The sequence below is a fragment of the Manis javanica genome, chromosome 12, assembly GCF_040802235.1.
Source record: "Manis javanica isolate MJ-LG chromosome 12, MJ_LKY, whole genome shotgun sequence".
Taxonomy (NCBI): Eukaryota; Metazoa; Chordata; class Mammalia; order Pholidota; family Manidae; genus Manis; species Manis javanica.
In genome coordinates, this window is record NC_133167.1 from 94,422,241 (window position 1) to 94,440,689 (window position 18,449).

Consider the following 18,449-nt stretch of genomic DNA (forward strand, 5'->3'; position numbering starts at 1 on the left):
CCCCCCCCCCTTATTTTTTTCAGAGGCACTCCAATTTTCTGTGTTAAACTAGCCTCCTACTGGATACGTTCATACTTCATTCTGCATAATTATTATTTGAGAGCAAGATGGTGCAGTATAAAGATATCTGAACTATGAAACAGGGTGCTGTCATGTCTTCTACCAGCTAGTAGTGTGACCTTGGACGGGCCACTTTTGAATGTCATTCCTCAGCTCTCTGGTGGCAACCTGTGCACAGCGTTAGAAGAGGTGGTCTCTCATGTTCTTTCCTTCCCTGACATTCTATTCAGGGACTTTATTAAATCATGACTTAGATAAGTATTTTAATATGCTGAAAATAGATTTTTAAAGTCATATTTTAAAGTCTTGATACAACTTAAATTGTTAGTGAATAGTTAAAATTTATCAAGATAAGCTATTCTAGCACAGAATTTAAGAATAAATTAGCTAATACAGCAAATAGTCACCTTGTACTAAATAAAAACTTAGAATTAAAATATTTGATTTCTTGTGATCCAACAGTCAAAATGCTCTCCTCTTTCATTTAGTGTATTCTGTGTTAATCTGCTAGATTAGGAACTATGTATGAACTTGCTTCCCTTCAGATACTATTCTGTATTATTTCTATAAAGTAATGATTTTCATTCTAAATATTCAGAATTATAAATATACAGTATGTTATACATTATAAAGACACCTTGTTTTGGTCATTAAATTTGTTTCCTCATAATATTGCATGCGCAAATATTTAAGAAACTTTAAAGAGACTAGAACCAAGCACAAATGTAATTTTACGACCATATGAACTATGAACACATGACCAGCTTTTTATATGATTGTAATGACTTCCAGCTACCTTAAAATTGTGATAATGACTGCTGTTGTCACTGATATCTTTCAATTATTGAAAAACATTTACACAAAAAAACAACCTGAGCAGTAAATCCCGGTAAGTTAATAAGTTAGATCCAGTTCTGATACTTAACTTTTTTGAGAATCAGATTAAATACTACTTAGGATAGAGATTATTTTGGAAATTCCATGTGTTTACTTGTCTTTTTGAAAGAAGCATTTAAGCTGTACATTAGCAGCTTGACCTGTGGTTGAAATTGGTCTGGGGAAATATTGAGGAATCCACTCTTCATACTTAAAATGAGACACAAAATATTCCTCAGAACTTCATTAATTGCAAAAGTCACTCTAGCATTATCTACTTTCCCTGTTGGCAAAGGAAGGGGCTAAAAGCATTCATTTACACCTCCCTCTTATATGTGCAAATATGTATTTGTTTCATATTATGCCATGTAATAGGAAGCCTGGCCTTAGAGCTCTAGTCACAAGTAAGTTAAGGATAAAAAGGGATTAAAAGAAAGTCTTCATTTAGAGGAAAAGGGTAAAATCTCCATGGTGCCTATTTTAGATTTGACATATTGCTAAAACAATTTGACTCAGGTTTTCTACTCACACATTTTCTACTTCTGATTTCATGGCTTAGCTCTAAAACCTAGGAAATCACCCCTCAGCACAAGATGTTAACATTTCTCTCAATCCTTCCGCCTCTTCAAAGATTGCCTCCGAGTATAAAGGTAGAGTCCACAGCGTCTTACCTATAGACAGCGAGGAGCTGAAAACACCCAGCATGAGATTGTTCAAGGCTCAGAAGTCCGTCCCCGTTAGTTTCTCCAAAATATAAGTTCACATTTCGTGGTTGAGATCATGGCTCTATTCTAAGCAGTTTTACGCAGTGTGTGATTCTAACAAAAACACCCTCTGCAGCTGGAGGGAGCCTTAGCTGAGGCAGGAGTCTGTCAAGGCGTTCCTAGTGACTTCTGTCTACTAAATTCAGACTGATGTTTTGCGAAAGGGGCCTCCACAAGCAGGCCCAGATTGCCTGGGAAGCATTTCCTGCCTCTGAGAAGTGTGCATGTGAGAAAGGCTGCACCAAGGGAGGGAGGGGAGAGCAGAGGCTGACCGGGCGTTTTAGGAGTTCTGATTTTACACAGAACTGAAGTGAGTTTGTCAAAGCTCTTGAGGTGATTAGCTGGAGAGTCATAAAGTCGTACAGCTTTTTCTATCCCACACTGCTTATGGAAAAAAAAAAAAAAAGAAAACATGGTTCCTTTCCTCATTTATAACTTTTCCACTGTATTAAATGTATATGCACAATGTAATCAAAATAACCTTGCAGTTTTCCTTTCAAAAGATGTTTTAAGAGAGCACTATGAGTTTAGTTTTCATACCGTGATCCTTGTAAATTTGAAACCCTTTCTTATACTAGTTACAATTTAAAAGGCTGCAGCCTTACATACTGTACCTGAGAGGATCTGTAAGTAAATGCCAAGAATCCAGTAAATAAGAAGTTTTTTTCAAGATCCTTTCAATCCCAAGAACCCTTCACAGAACTGCAGTAGTTTGTGTCATGGCATATGCAGCATTACCTCTGGTTCAGATTCCTCCAGTTACACAAGTCCAGGGCTGGGAAAGCAGAAGACAGACTCCATCTTGATCTTATTACAGTCTTGCTGACATTAACCACTTGCAATTGTTTCCATCTCGCGTGACAGAGTCCCTGAATCCCATCTCTAAAGCAGCTTACAGTATCTGCATCCTTCGTCCGACACAAATTTTCTGAACTATCATCTATTTATCTTTTCTGCTTTCTTGTGCCTCCACTGAATGACTTCCTCCTAGCTGCTCCAGGCTGGGAACTTGGACTACCATTTGGTTTTGATTAAAACCAGACAGCCAACTCTGGAGAATTTAGAGAATAAGCTAATGGAAACTGCAAGTATGGCTTTAATTAGCACATCAATTAATAATAGATGTTAGCTCGTCTTATAATAAGATGACACAAATATAAACGCAGAGGGAGCTCAGCTCCTCTCAGGAAAGAAGTTACACCAATTCTCACTCTTTTATGACCCAGAGTTCTCCTTAGGGAATGTGGAAGGAAAGAAGAGGCATGGCCTTGGGACATCCAGGTTGTGGAAAGGCCAGTGGAGTGGCTTCATTGTTTATACCACAGAAACAGGAAACAGCATCTTTGAGTTTAACGATCTTGCTCAGTTGAAATTGCTCTGTAATTTCTCCCTTCTACTTTATTTACCTTCAATGAGTTCTCTTGCTATTTATGACTTAAGCTTTTTTTTTTCCATTAATGATCAGATTAAATGATTGGGTCTAGGTGTATCTTGCCAATTTCTAGGGACTTTGCAGTAATGGGAGGCACAAGAACAATTCCAATTCAATATGATAAATGGGTAACATATAAAGAGGCACAAGAAATATTAAACTTATGAGCCCTAAGATCCATTGTGTATATCTCTGAAACTGTAAGTAGTTCTCATTATTCACTTTTATTTTTCAGTTCGCTCTAATTTTTGTAAAGGCTATCACAATGGCCATCTTTTTAGTAGTCCCTCAGAATATTGGGTAAGTGGATAACCCAAAGAAGTATAATATTACAGCCACTATTTCTTCCCTCATTGGATTGCTAAAATCTCTCAAATGAATGCAAAGCGTGAAAGTTAAAGAACTGTTAAGTGGCAAGGGTCACTTATATTGCACATGGATTTGAAGATGAGAAGAAATCAAATAAAAACATGGTAGAAGCATTTTGTAAAAGTTTATATCAAACCATCACTGATTTAAAAATGAACATTTAGATTCCTTTAATGTAACCTTTAACCATATAGCCAGAAGGAAGTCCATATTTTCATAAATTTTTTAAGAGTTGTTTGTAATCATAGTCAAACTACTTCCACTACGACTATGCCCATTCAATCTTCCCAACAATCCTTCTGTGTATTCTTATTTTTATTGTACAGATAAGTATTAGTAATTTGTGGAAATAACTTTCTCACAATCAAGTAATGGAAGCTAGCCAACTCCACACTGGAGCCCAGATTTTCTAACTCTAAACTGTGTGTTTTTTGTCTCCCTAAGAGTTCAACTACCTCTCTTGATGCCCACTTAATTGCTGTGCGAAATTGGGAAGACTTCTTAAACTCTCTGAGTTTCAGATTTCTCTTTAAAAATAATTCTATATAGCTCAAAGATTAGAAAGTAGGATTAACTTTATATACACATATATTTATAAGTTTATATTTATTTCCCTTAGGAAAACACTGAAGCAGAATGGAATGAGAATTCATCTAAGTTCTTTCCTAAAATAACTTTTGTATCTCTCTTGCCCTCTCTCTGCCTCTAGTCCTGCCTCCAGGATGCAGTGGGTGCTCAATAAATATTATCACTCAGAATTTTTCTTAGCTAGATTCTCTTCATGAATTCTATAATCCCAACCCCTCATATAATTTAGCTTTGTTTCTGTTTATATTGGCCTGAGGAAACAACAAAACCCCATTCATGTATGTTACAAATGCCTTTTTAGATAGCTAGATACTCTTATTAGTAATTTTCTCTTTCATGTTTCCTCTCTAAATAAATAAAACTTTATGCTTTATTCTATTATTGGAAGGATTACTTCCCAAATCTTTACTCACTCTTATTTATTTTTCATCCTTCAGTTGCCTGACTCCAAACAAATTTCAGAATTTATATTCCTTTAAAGGCTTTACCAATTAATATTATAAAGATAAATGATAATGCAAGTTCCTAAATGTTTAACATAGTGTTAGGCACACAGAATGGGTCCAAAATATTTGCCCCTTTCTCCTTTCTGTTTAAAAATCTAAATACATAATTTCCTTAAATGTTTGCCTATTACTCCCTACTAGACCAGCTAATAAAAAAGGATACAGATGCAGAGAAAAAGTTGAAAACAGAGTATCAGGTTAGGAGTCAGGCTCCAAAACTAACAACTATGATGACCTAGAGCAAGTTATTTAATCTGTGTAAGCTTGCCTTTTAGCCTCTGGATCTAAGGGTTTTTCAAAATTATGATGATAGTCCATATACAGCCATCAGACTTCATGACTGGTGTGGTACGTGGTTAACTACATTTACTTTTACCATTGAAATTACTGTTCTTTTCATCCCCCTACCTTTCTTCTGTGATGATTTTTCAAGAATGTGCCTATTTTTGGAACTTTGAGTTGAATGTGTGCATTTGGAACAATTTTATTGGTGGAGCAATTCTGTACTTTTTTGCTCTTTAAGAAAAGAGAGTAGCGGAATGAATATTAAAAGTTATTTTGAAGATCAGCTTTCTTCCCATGTACTACAATCTAAATAACAAACACGGGCTATGATTGACTAGTCCATCCTCGGTCATCTTCAGGACATTTGAGTCTGGACTTCTACAGAATTGCTCAATGAGTCCATTGTGGTCTGGCAACCTTTTGACTGCAGAATGAGACCTGTCCTTTGAAAACTATGTTCTACTATTTATGAATTGAATAGCTAACATCCTTAATTCAGCACATCCACTTAACATTTACAATATTGTAAGTGTAAGTAGGCTTTCATTCTTTCCTTTTTCATGAAGGAATAGTATGATAATACTAATGAACTTGAAATTAATATGTAGAGAGAACGAATGCCTTTAGAGCACATAAGAAGTACCCACATATGTACAGTTCAAATAAATGTAGGAGTGCTTTATGAAAACTGATCATCCAAAACATGTATTTAACAAGTTTGTTTGAAACTTATTGGAATTAGCACATGTATGTCAAGGCAGTAAAAATGGAATGCATTTGACCAGACTTCTGGTTAATTTTTTCAGTACACTAGTATTTGCTAATATTTTTCAGTACTAGTTAATTTTTACATGCACTTCTTTCTAGTAGTACATACAGTGTTAGTATTCTTCCAATATTTTCTTCCTACCCATGTAGGAAAAACTGGTTTTATAATTTCTATTTAATAATCCTCATGTACATTTATAGTTCTTTTGAGCAACTTTGTCCAACTTTTGACACCCACTTTTACTAAACATTTAGTATTCATCCAGAAATACTCATCAAAGGAATGCAACACAGTTAAGTTTGGTGTTAAGCTAGCAAAAGATCAAAACCATATAAATTGTACAAAACCAATGGTCTCTGCTTCTTGGATGATTATGTTCATTGCTTCCCTTCATTGAAGATTATTACAACCCCAAATTATAATGGCAAAAAAAGTATTTTGATAAATTTCAAAGAGCTTTGAAGTCAATAGTATTAAAAAAAAAAACCCACACACAATACCGGCACAAACCCTAGAGTGTATATGATTTCTACTAGAGAGTAGAAACTGATGACTCTCCCTGCCTGTCCAGTAAGCCCAGGAGACTCCCAGAAGCATGAAGATTTCAAGTGGTGCAAAGCTTGTTTTAGAGAAGTCAGGGTGTGCCCAGGCAGCAGAGGCTGAGGTTCTTTCTATGTCACACAAAGATTTGTTCTATATGAAAACTTAAGCTAATATCACCATAAGGCACACTTCAGCATTCTTGCTAAGTATTACAAGAATAGTCTTTGAAATTCTTATTTCATGGCCAAAAAATGTCCTTGTATCTTCAGTCTAGTCAAAAAAGCTTCCCTGTTCACGTTTGGCTTAGACCTCATGCTCTCTCTAGCTTCTCTTACAGTTCTTTCAATTGGGGCTGAGCATTGTCTCTTATACCCTCTGTTCACCTGGTAAAAGAGGTAAAACTGCCCATGTCCAGAGTCCTCAATTCTAGAATTAGATCCCTTCTCCTCTGCTCCAATTACATCTCTGCCCCTTGAGAGTCACTCTACCTGGCTCCTTATCCCACAGTCTGCTACAGAGAATACAGGGCTGTATTCTCAGCTCACCTTCGCTGGGCAGGGGCGGGGGTCATGAAGCTGTTGCAAAGGCTGGTGCCTTTGAAGGAGTATCTGTTCAATTCCTGTTAAAATCCAAATATAGTTTTTGTCCCTTTAAAATGGAACCATTTGAGAGCCTCAACATATACCCCAAATAAAGACACTTACTATCCATCTACACATTTGAGTAATATTTACTGTGTACTTATTATATTCATGATACTGTTCTATGCACTTTGCACTTAGGATATATCATTAAGCATGACCAGACAGAAAAAATGAAAGAACTTTGCTCTCAAGGAACTTAAATAGGGGGAATGGGGGTGGTAATCAACAATAAACATAGTAAATAAGTAAATTATCTAGTGTATGGATAATTACTAGGGAAACAGATCCTGTGGACATGATAAAGAGTATGGGGAGTGAAGGCTGATGGACAACTGTGTTACAGAATTAAACAAGAGATGTCAGGGTAGGTCTCACGGAGGGACTTTTTAGCAAAGACTTCTGAAAGGTGCAGGAAGATGGCCAGATAGACATTTGGGGGTCACAGAGTTCCAGGCAGAATAAACAAGTCCTAAGGAAGAGTGTACCTGGAAATTTCCAAAAGTAGCAAGGGAATCAATGCAGTTGGAACTGTAGGAGAATGAGGCAGAGAACTAGAACGTGTGCTCAGGGAGGTTAGGAGGACTACCCTGGGTAGTGTCTTGTGAGGACCTTGGCTTTGACTCTTGAAAACTGGAGCTCTTGGAAAGTTTTTGAGTAGAGGAATGGTAAGGTTTGCTTTATGTCTTAGTGAGGCTACTCTGGCTGCTGTGTGAAAATAGGCTGAAAGGAATTAAAGGCCAAAGAAGTAAGACCAGTTAGGAGGTCACTGTGCTCATCGAGGTGAGGGACATATATGGACGGTGGCTCAGGTGGAAGTGAGGAGAAAGGTCAGACGTGAACTTCTTGTTTGGTATTTAGTGCCCAGAGTGTCTCTTGAGGAGGTAAATTTGCTACATAGGAGGAAAAGGGGAGTTGAAAAAGCTTCTTGAGCAACTCAAGGATGGAGCTGCCATCGTTGGAAAAAGAGAAGCAGAGAGGTTGGGTGAATGTTGTGTGGTTGAGAGCAGAATGTTAGTTTTAGACACATGACATCTGAGATGCCTATTAAACAATTCAAAAAGAAATGTCAAGGAAGCAGTTGGACGTATGAATCACACTGGAAGGGAGGTCTAACTGGTGAAATAAATTTGGGGATCTTGAGCACAGAGTTGGAATTTAAAGAAAAAGATTGAATGAGATCACTAAGGGAGGGAATATTAAAAAAACGTCAGAGGAGGAAGAACTAATTGGCCACTGGATTTAATAATGTTGAAGTCACTGTTGGTAATAACAGGAACAAGTCCAGAGAATCACCCGGACAAAAGCCCTGATGAACACAGTTTAAAAGGGAATTTGAGGAATGCTCCAAGCAGAATCAGCTCCTCAGAAGTGTTGTTGCAAAGGAACGGGTAAATGGCATTGTCACTGTCCAGGGCCATGAGACACTTTTAATAGGACGGTAGAATAATAGTATGTTTGCGAGTGTTTTGTTTTCTTCATCAGTATGGTATCCTCCTAAAGGGAGGGAAAACAATAAAGACAGAATGGAGAAATGTGGGGGTGGGTATTTGAGTAGGAAAGAGAACTTGGGACCTACTGTGCAGAGCCTGATTTTCGGTGAGTACGATGCATATGAAACTTTAGTGGATATTAGACATCATGATTCAGTCAGTCACTCAGCAAATCCCAGATAGCCACTATTATAGTTTTTATTGCTATTCAATTTAAAATTATTTTTGTTGGTTTTAGACCTATAAAATCATATCTATAATAGATGGTTAAAGAGATGGTATCTATGAAACAAAAATGTAAAAATCGTGCAACTATGCTTGTGTGTGTAATTCTTTGTATAATCCTGCCTTTGTACTTCTGTGACAGAACCTGGTCCAACCAAGTGCAGAAGACTTTTCTCTCTGGCACTGCGCAGTCCAGTTCCACCCCAATTGCAAATAAAGGTATCGCTTTTGTGTTTCTCTCATTTTCAGAGTGTGTTTGTTCTTTTCTAGTTTTGTCATTTTGTTAGTTTCTTCATTTTTATTTTCCGATTCATTTCCCAATCCCTTTAGATTCCAGCTGCTTTTGACATTTCATGTATACTTTTAATACCTTCAAGATATAATTGATACACAATAAACTGCACATATTTAAAGTGTGCAGCTTGACTGGTTTTGACAAATGCATGTACCTGTGACACCATCACCTCCAGGTTTCCTCAGGCCTCTTTCTCATCCCTCCCTTTTGCCCCTTTCATCTCCTCTACTGCCAAGAAACCCCTGACCTATTTTCTGTCCCTGTAGATTACTTTAAATTTCCTATTCATTTACTGTAGGTTTCCTTGCCTAATCTAAGGTCATAAAGGTTTTCTCCTAGAAGTTTATGGTTTTACATTTAGAGTTGATTCATTTAGAGTTAATTTAGTGTTGATTTTTTTTATATGGAAAAAGTACGGATCAAGGTTATTATTTTTTTTTAATATGGGTATCCAATTGTTCCAGCACCGTTCCAGCACCAATCCTTTCTCCATGGAATTGTCTTTGCCTTCTTAATAAGAATCAATTGACCAAATGTGTGTGGTTCTATTTCTAGACTCTCTATTCTGTTCCTTTGATCTATTTGTCTATATCTGTGTTGTACCACATTGTACTGATGATTATTGTAGTTTTACAACAAGTTTTGAAATTAAGTATAATAAACATTCCAACTTTTTTTTTCACAGTTGTTTTGGATAATCTAAGGCCATTGCATTTCCACATCAATTTTAAAAGCAGCATGTCCTCTTCTACAAAGAAACCTATTGGGAGGGAATTAACATCTTAATAATACTGAGTCTTCTATTTCATGAACACAATGTATCTCAAAAGTTTTTAGTTTCTCTTAGCAATGTTTTATACTTTTACTGTAATAGGCTTGCACATTTATTTGTCAGATTTGCCTCCAAGTATTTCGTTTTGATGCTATTGTAAATGGTATTTTTTTAAATTTCTACTTCCAATTGTTTAGTCCTATTCTATAGAACACAATTCATTTTTATACATTAATTAGTATCCTGCAAACTTGCAAAACTCACTGACTAGTTCTAGTAGATTCTTGAGGACCCCTAAGATTTTATACATAGGTGATCATGTTGTATGTAAATATAATCATGCTGGTTCTTTTCTAATCTGAATGCTTTTTATTTCTGTTTTGTTGCTTTATTCCACAGAATCTGTATTATATTATATAACAACATTGGCACAAGTGGACATTCTTGCCTTGTCTTGGATTTAAGGGAAAAAGCATTTGGTCTTTTATCATTAATTATGATACTAGCTGCAAGATTTCTCATAGATGCCTTCACCAGGTTAAGAAAGCTCTCCTCTGTTCCAGTGGGTCTCAAATGGAAGTGCTTTTGTTTCCCAGGGACATTGGGAAAAGTTTGGAGGTATCTTTGGTTATCACTATTGGGGCAGAGTGGTGCTTCGGCTGCAAAACAATGTAATACCCATGACCACTTTCCACAACAAATACTTATCTCAACAAATTAAAATTTCATACTTACCTGGCCCAAAAGTGAACAAACCTGAGGTTGGAAAACCGTGCCCTGCTCTATTTCTAGTTTGCTGAGAGTATTTTTTATTGTTTTAAAATTTTTGATGAGCAAAGGAATTAGAATCTAAAAAACTATTTTTCTACATAGGATTTTTCTTTCTTTTAGTATCTTAGTAATGGCACATTTCATCAACTGTTTTTCAAATGTTAAACAAATCATGCATTCCTGGGATAAACCATATGTCACGATGCATTATTATCTTTTATATATTATTGAATCTTATTTGCTAAAATTTGGTTAGGAATTTTTACACCTATGTTCAAAAGGGATAATGGGTTGCCATTTTCTTATTCTCTTTGTTACTGATTTCTAATTTAATTACATTATGGTTGGAGAACATACTATGGAAATTTGATATTTTAATTTGTTGGACTTGTTTTACAGATGAACATATGGTCCATTTTGGTAAATACATTTGAAAAGATTGCGTGTTATTTTTTTCTTGTAATGTTTTAAGTATCTGATCAAGGTCCATAGAATTGAAAAATTTTCACCACTATTCTGCCAAGCAGGAATAAAATAATATCTATTATATATAAGCTGGAGTCACGTTTTTAGATAGCCCTTAGTTAAAGATTCCCCCTGAGCAACTTAATATTTTCTTGGAACAAATGTTACTCTGCGCCTGGAATTTTTAAGCATTATCCAGTTTAAACTCTCTACCAGTAGAGTAATCATGTATATTTTAAGTGAGTATTAACTGGTATTACCAAAGTTTGACAGTTGAATACGGCCAATTTTTAAGAATAAACATATCTGTGCATGTACTTGTTTAGGCACCCAATAGAGATCAGTATATTACTTAATAGTCTATTAGTCTTAATAGAAGTGGTATGTCAACCATTATAAATAAAGGACAAAATTAGAACTGAAAAGACATAAGCAATTATTTCTCACAGTCTTGAAAAATGTTAATCTTCTATTCAGTATCCAATAGAATATATTCACATTTATGTAGTATCACTTCTATAGCCCAGTGTTATTTTCTTGGATAAAACAACATACAATAGAGTTTTCTTTAATAAATTCCAATGACCAGGCTTCCATTTAGTATGAAAAATGAAAATTTTTTAAATCTTTAAAATTAAAATTTTTGTGAAATTATATATCTCCTTCTAAGCTGGAGAAAAATATGTTGGGTGGAATGTAGCAAGAACTTTGCCAAAATTCAAATGTTAGAAAAATAGTTTGAAAGAGTTTGCAAAGCATGTGTCATAATAGGTTTTTCTATCCTTATTTTGGAAGGTTGTATTTTACTACTAAAATAATCTTATTGTGGAATAAAATATAGCAGAGTTTCCTCTACTTATATTAGTTATTCATGGGCCAAAGGAGAGTGTTGACTGTAGTTGCCAAATTCCTATGTAGACAAATGAATCACAGAAACACAGTAGCTATTTTACTTGGGGCTTGCTGAGCTGTAAGATTTTTAATGAGTTAAAATAATATTTTGGGTTTAGAGTAGAAAGTGTGAACTATCAAAAACAGAGACATTTGACTTTAAAGTTTAGGACAAAAACAACTCCACATGCAAAGTCATTATGAGCAGCAGACCCACTAAACCTGGAGACAGAATCCTGAGTGATGGTCCCTATGCCAGTTTTCTTCGGGCTATGTGCCAGTGAAGTTAGCCTGATGATACTGAAACTCTTGAGGGAAGATCATTGTATCACTATTATGTATGCTCAAAAATGTGCATTTAAGAAAAACTGTTATCGCGTATGTCTGAATAGCCATGCCAAGATGATTATTTGCTTCTCTTCTGGATGGGAAGATAATAATAATTATTGCTGTTATTATAATAATAACACTGAGAAGATAGAAAGCAATATGTGCAAGATACATAAGCAAATAAAATAACTGAATCAAAAGAAATATTTTTCTTAAAGTGGGTCAAGTAGTTGTTAGCATTAATCTATTTTTTTGAAATGGTAATTAGAAAAAATATATATCCATTAAGCACAAGTATTTTTAAACACCCACAGCAAGACCCAGTATTGTTAAGGATTTTAAAGAAAATTGTGACAATTTAAAGGTAACTGCAACAATTATTTTATAAACTGATGATTTTTATAAATATTTAGACATGCATGATGCTCTATAAGCATTTGGTATTGCTTTCCCATTTTAACTGAAATTTGTTCCAACACTTCGCTCCAAATCTTTGTTATCCCAAAGCCTAACTCTAATATCTGCTTTTCTGTGCCTGCTTTCCCAGATGACCCACAAATTACCCTTGGTTACTCCCCCCTTGGTTTTCTCTTAACACTTTACTCACATCTGTATTGAAACACGCATCATGTCCGGGGAATACTGTGCAGGGGTGATTGTGAGAGGGGCCTAAACTAAACAGTGACCTCTTGCGTTTAGGAAGACCACTCTCTGCGACTGAATTTCAGGATGGAGAAAGGCAAGTAGACGAGGAAAAAGGGGACACCTATCCTTCCAGGAAAATGCAGCAGCCAAATCCTGCAAATCAATCAGGAACGTCATGCCAGAATCCTAGGTTCTCCTATATTGTGAATGTATGTTATTGCTCTGCATACTAAGATGAATCACGTCTGACTCTCCTACTGTGAGTTCAAGGCCATGTCTTATTTATAATTCTATTCCTAACACTACAGAATTCAGAGCTAAGGAAAGAAGGGACAAAGGCTATCAGGGAATCACATTTGCCAGTAAGTTTAATTAGATTGTTTTCCTTCTATCCACACGTTGGAAAAAAGAGGAATTTTGATTAGTTTGGACAGTGGGGAAGGAGAGTTGAGGTAAAGCAGGAGGTGAGGAACAGGGAGAACCAGCAGAATACATCTCTGCATAGAGGGACTGAGAAGTAAGTCTGTAAAGACACTTTGGGGGCTTATGGGAAATGAGCAAAACAGGATGGTACCCGAGGGATTGGAGGAAAAAGCCAAAAAACGAGGGCTGCTCTGCAGCCTTCTCTGGAGTTGACCTGTGTGTTATTTTCCTTTTCCAGTGCTGTGTTTACATGCTTTCTCCAAATTCTCTGTGCCTACCTACCAACCTGCTGGCATCACAAAGTTAACACATCTGTTTCCTAAGAAAAGTACAATTGTGAGATAATACAAAAAGAAACTTACTTACTGCTGGGTTTTTACAATTCCTTGAAGGGCAAACCACAAAGGGAAATAACCTAGTTGCCTCTCTAAGAGATGGCAGAACTTGGTAGGACAAGATACTCGGTTTCTGGTTTTTGCTTTCATTCTCTAAGACATTTCTGTGTTTCTTGGCTCTAGGTATGTGTGTGTGTGTGTTTCCAGAAACATGTAACATATCCTTGAGCCAGACCACATGCCTGTGAGTCAAAATTTCAGCCTGCATTTGTCTTAAACCGTGAAGGTCTGGGTGTAACCTAACAGAACCTGGCAGGTTGTCTGAATAGTTCTTTCACCACTTGACCCAAAATATAGTAAATCAGATGACATATTGTTCCAATTTTACATTAGTACTCATATTTTAATAAGGAAAGGAAGAGTGTGTTCTATCAAGATCTTCAAATACAAACAAAATCTAGTTTCAGATCCAAGCTATTACAGAATTAAATATTGGAGTTACCAAATACAGTTTGCTTAAAAAAAGAACAACTGGATATGTAAGTATTTTGGCATTTGTTTTGGACTGAATTGTGGTCTCATCCAAATTCATGTATTGAAGCCCTGACTTCCAGTGTGATGGTATTTGGAGATGGGGCTTTGAGAGAGAATTAGGTTTAGGTGAGGCCATAAAGGTTGGGCCCTTCATGGGCATAAGGATAGGGATTGGTGCCTTATAAGAAGAGGAAAAGACACAAGAGCTTTCTCTCTGTCATGAGGACATGGGACATGCAGGTGGTTATTTGCATGTTAGAAAGCGGTTCTCGATACAAACCAGACCATCCAGTATTTTGATCTTGGACTTACCAGACTCCAAACCATAAGAAATAAAAGTCTGTTGTTTGAGCCACCATCTATGGTATTGTTTTATAGCTGGCCAAGCGGACTGCTACAGCATTTTACAATGTTGAGTTGCATTTAGTAAAACTTGATACTAGAAACTCAAATATCTATAAGTAGTAGTAACAGTGTGGAAATAATAATGTTAGTAATGATGGTGATGATACGAAGAACGGAATTTAACAAATTATCCCTTCTCTTTTCTTTCTTGGGGGAAAGTCAGTTAATATGGGGATGAAATTTTATCCTTCCTTCTAAATAAATATTGGTGCCATACAGAGTGACTGCACAAGCCATTCTGAGCTCTGCTGTATCTAAGGAAGATGAATAAAAGCATTTTGTATTCTTATTTTTAGAAAGACTTATCATAAGTCACAAAGGGGAAAAACACTATGTATTTCTGCTGCTGTAAAAAACAGATCCATTTATAGAACTTCATTTAGCTTAGACGACTGGCCTAGACCTTCAGTTAGTGAGCCACAAATTTCCACTCCTGGCTCAAGAAAAGTTCACCTCATCTCAGGGCAGAAACCTATGGTATTTTTCTCCAAAATTTTTGTCTATGCTCTAAATGCATTGAGGCCTGATTAGAGCCGAAAGAGGCAATGAAGTGAAGAAAGAGTTACATGCTTCTTTCAAAGGCCAGAAGAGACTGTGTTTCATTTCTCCCAATACCTCTTCCTATGAGGCAATAGGCACTGGACCACTTAGCTAACTGCGGGGGGATGGGGATAAGAAAATGAAAGGGAATGGGGATACTGGAAAAATATTTCTCTGAATATTATTTTGGAAAGACTCTAAAGGATATTTCCAGGCTAACTTATCTCTCAGCATTCCTTTCCATCTGCTTTTTTCTTTCTATCCTTACACACACTTCAACTTTTCCTAAAATAAGAAAGCTTTCATTAGATCCTGTTTCCACTTGTAACTGTAATTCCTGACTCGTTTGTTGTTTAAACTTTGGGAATCATCACAGATATGCCCTGAGCATTTACTAATTGGCAGGCCCTCTTCTCAGGGACCCTATGGGACTGCTCTTTAAACCTGACAACAAGCCTAGGAACTAGGATCTATTAATATGCTCTTTGTGCTGATAAGGTAATTGAGGCTAAGAGGCTTCACTAATGTGTCAAAGTTCTCATGTTGGGAAATGTGTCAGACATCAAAGCACAATACCTTCTGCTTTTCCCTGTGATTGTGTTGTACTCCTCTGTACCCTCCCACCCTGTCGACCCCCATCCCTCCATCTCTAAACTCCTGTAGGGATCATTTGCAAACTTCACTTCAATACTAACCTGAACTCTCCCACATGTATCAGCTGGAGGGCATACAGTGAGTAAGAGGAGTGAATGCTTTAAATTCCAGTTACTTTCAAATCATACTCAATGCCATTTATGACAGCACAATTCCATGTGAATTTAGAAACAGCCTGTTGAATAACTGTGCAACAAATTGAATTATTTATTAGTTGGAATGCCATGTACCTTTAACAATGCTTTTATTGGAATACTGATGAATATAAGATGGAGGCACTTCACTACAAAAACAAAAACTCACAAAAATCTACCCATAGAAACACCTGAAAAATATATCAAAACATAACAGTGATTGCCTTTGAGTAATAGAATCTTAATGATATGCTGCTATGTTCTCTAATTTTTAGATTTTCTATAGTGAGCATGTATCACTTCAATAATGAAAGGACGAAATATATTTGAAGTTAAGTAGAAATCATGTATCATATGACATGATACTCCCATGTATTACATTATAATTTCATTTACATCAACTTATTTTAATCTCACAAATAATCAGGAGAAGTGGACATTAGCCCACTCTTCCTGGAGAAGGAATTTGAGCTTCTGAACACTTAAGAAAAAAAGAGGCAGTGAGGACCAAGAATCAAAACCATGGATTTCCAAAGGGGATGTTTAAAATCTCCCTCATCGCAAATATTTTACATACTCTGTTCCTAAGGTTCTGATTATTTATGACATATTAATGTCATCTCTTAATGTCATCCTTTTGAGCAGTATCTTCAAATTCCTCCCAAGCTTTTTAGGTTTCATCAATGGACCCTTTCTCGTTTATGCTTGTACTCCTGTTAATATCGTATCCGTTTCATTAAAGCCTTTCCTTGATCAGCCTAGCTGAGTGTATCTCCTCATCATTTTTGATAGGCACAAAGAGGATGTTAAGAACTTAGATGTTTGTGCCCATTTTACTCCATTAACGATAAGGACCGTATCTTCTCTGGGTATTGTGTTTTTCTCTTAAACACACACCCACCCATCCTCGCCAGCTGTAATTCAACAGAGGGCTAAGCACGTTATAACCTGGGGTTTGCAGACTAGATCATTTGGGGATAAAACTGGAACATACTGTTCTGGAAGTCCCCAGATAACGCTGTGTGTGTTTTGTTAATGCTCAGCTCCCATTTGGCAAGCAACATTTACCTCCTTTCCTGCTTCAAATGCCCTAGAGATCTTAAGTGGAAGTTACAGTACGATTCCCAGGAAAGGTGCCACCACGCCTGCTGACCAGCATGGCAAATGCTCACAGGGACGTGTACCTGTCACTGTCACAGCCAGAGCCAGTCTGAGTCAACCCTGGAGCCACTGTCTTTTCTCTTAGCCGCAAAAACTGCAGGACTGATGCCACCAATATTTTGTTCTCTTAGTCTTCTATAGAGAATTTAGAGTTTATTGAAATAGTTTTGTTATTGCACCCATTACAAAGCTCTGGGGATTGTAATGGAGGAAAATCAAAGTGACTTCATCCTGAGCATCTCATTGCTGCAACACTGGACCACACTCTGCATGTGGACCTGGTCCGTCCGACTCTCACTCACCTTCTGATAAGTTATAGGAGATGCCTTATCTCTTCATAATCACTCATTCGATCACTCAACACATATTTACTGAAAGTTCATTACATGCCAGTTACTGACCAAGGTTTTGGTCACGACCAAGAGCAAAACAAAGCCCCTCCCCTTTAGGAGTTTATATTCTAAAGAGGAATATGGACATTAAGAAAGCAAGTGTATGTTAATTATAACTATAGCTGCTATAAAGAAAAATAAATCAGACCAAGGGACTAAATAGAGATATGTCAGTGTGTGCATTCGTGTGTGGGTGTCTGCACGTGCACGTATGTGTGTGTGCATGTGTGTGCACTATTTAGACATGTACCAGGGAGGAAGCCCTCTATGAGAAAGTGACGTTTGAATGAAAGTGTGGGGAGAGGGGTTTCATGATAAGGGAGAGGCAAATGTAAATGCCAGGAGGCAGGGGCATCCAGATCTCCCTGCAGCTCAGGGTGGGCGGATCTTAGGCACAAACTGAGTCTCCTGCTCTACACTGCTTCCTGCTTTACAAAGAAATGCAGTAGACTATCTCAAGAAAATGTTTGGAAGGGCAAATCTCAACATTTAAAAATTAAGCTATACATCTAAATAATTATTTCCTCCGTAATATAAGCCCTAGGGACACAGCTGTCAGCTGTTGAAAAGACCCATTTGTTCCCTGAAACCATCCAAGCAAGCTTTAAATGAGGTAGTGAGTAGGACTGCTCATAAAATAAACAAAGGAACCCCCCTACCCCCAACAAAGCTGTATGTTGTGATACAAAGACTGGGGATTATTACATAAAATAGTGTGCTGCCTTTGAACAAACTATATAAATATTTATAAAATGCCTATTTTATATATATATATATATATATATACACACATACATATACTCTGCTTAGCTGATTAATAGATCTGACCCCCAACATTCTCTATAGTTCCTTATCAGCCTAATAGAACCAGCCATATGTTTACTCGTGGGTGAAGATGTAGATTCACATCACTGTTAGCAAGACCTGTGTGAGCACCTAACACAGGCAGGATGCTATGTCCTTGCTGGATGCTGTAGAGAGGTAACACGCCTCATCCTGGCCCTCAGGTAGCTTATAAAGTAATTACGGATAAAGGAGATTCATTTCGCCACCAGTGAATTAACAGCAAAGAACAGTAAACAGCATTGCCCTCTCTATACACCAGTGATGTCAAGCTGATTACAGAAGAATGAGAGGTACACATCACACAT

The 18,449-nt window shown here is 36.8% G+C and overlaps 1 protein-coding gene across 10 annotated transcripts in view; it reads right to left on the reverse strand.

Annotated features, from left to right (window-relative positions):
* The window catches only part of DLC1 (DLC1 Rho GTPase activating protein), a 369,945-nt gene that overhangs the window by 324,671 nt on the left and 26,825 nt on the right, over window positions 1-18,449 (reverse strand). For 2 of the 10 annotated variants that reach the window (XR_012124003.1, XM_073219080.1), the window contains exon 1: window positions 1,608-2,252. The exons of 1 other annotated variant lie outside the window; for it this stretch is intronic. The gene's annotated coding sequence lies outside the window, so the exon portion shown is untranslated. Of the gene's footprint in view, window positions 1-1,607; window positions 2,253-2,314; window positions 2,334-2,438; window positions 2,656-18,449 lie in introns of those variants that run through there. 7 more of the 10 variants (XM_073219079.1, XM_036997330.2, XM_036997377.2 and 4 more) reach the window with 5 other exon arrangements.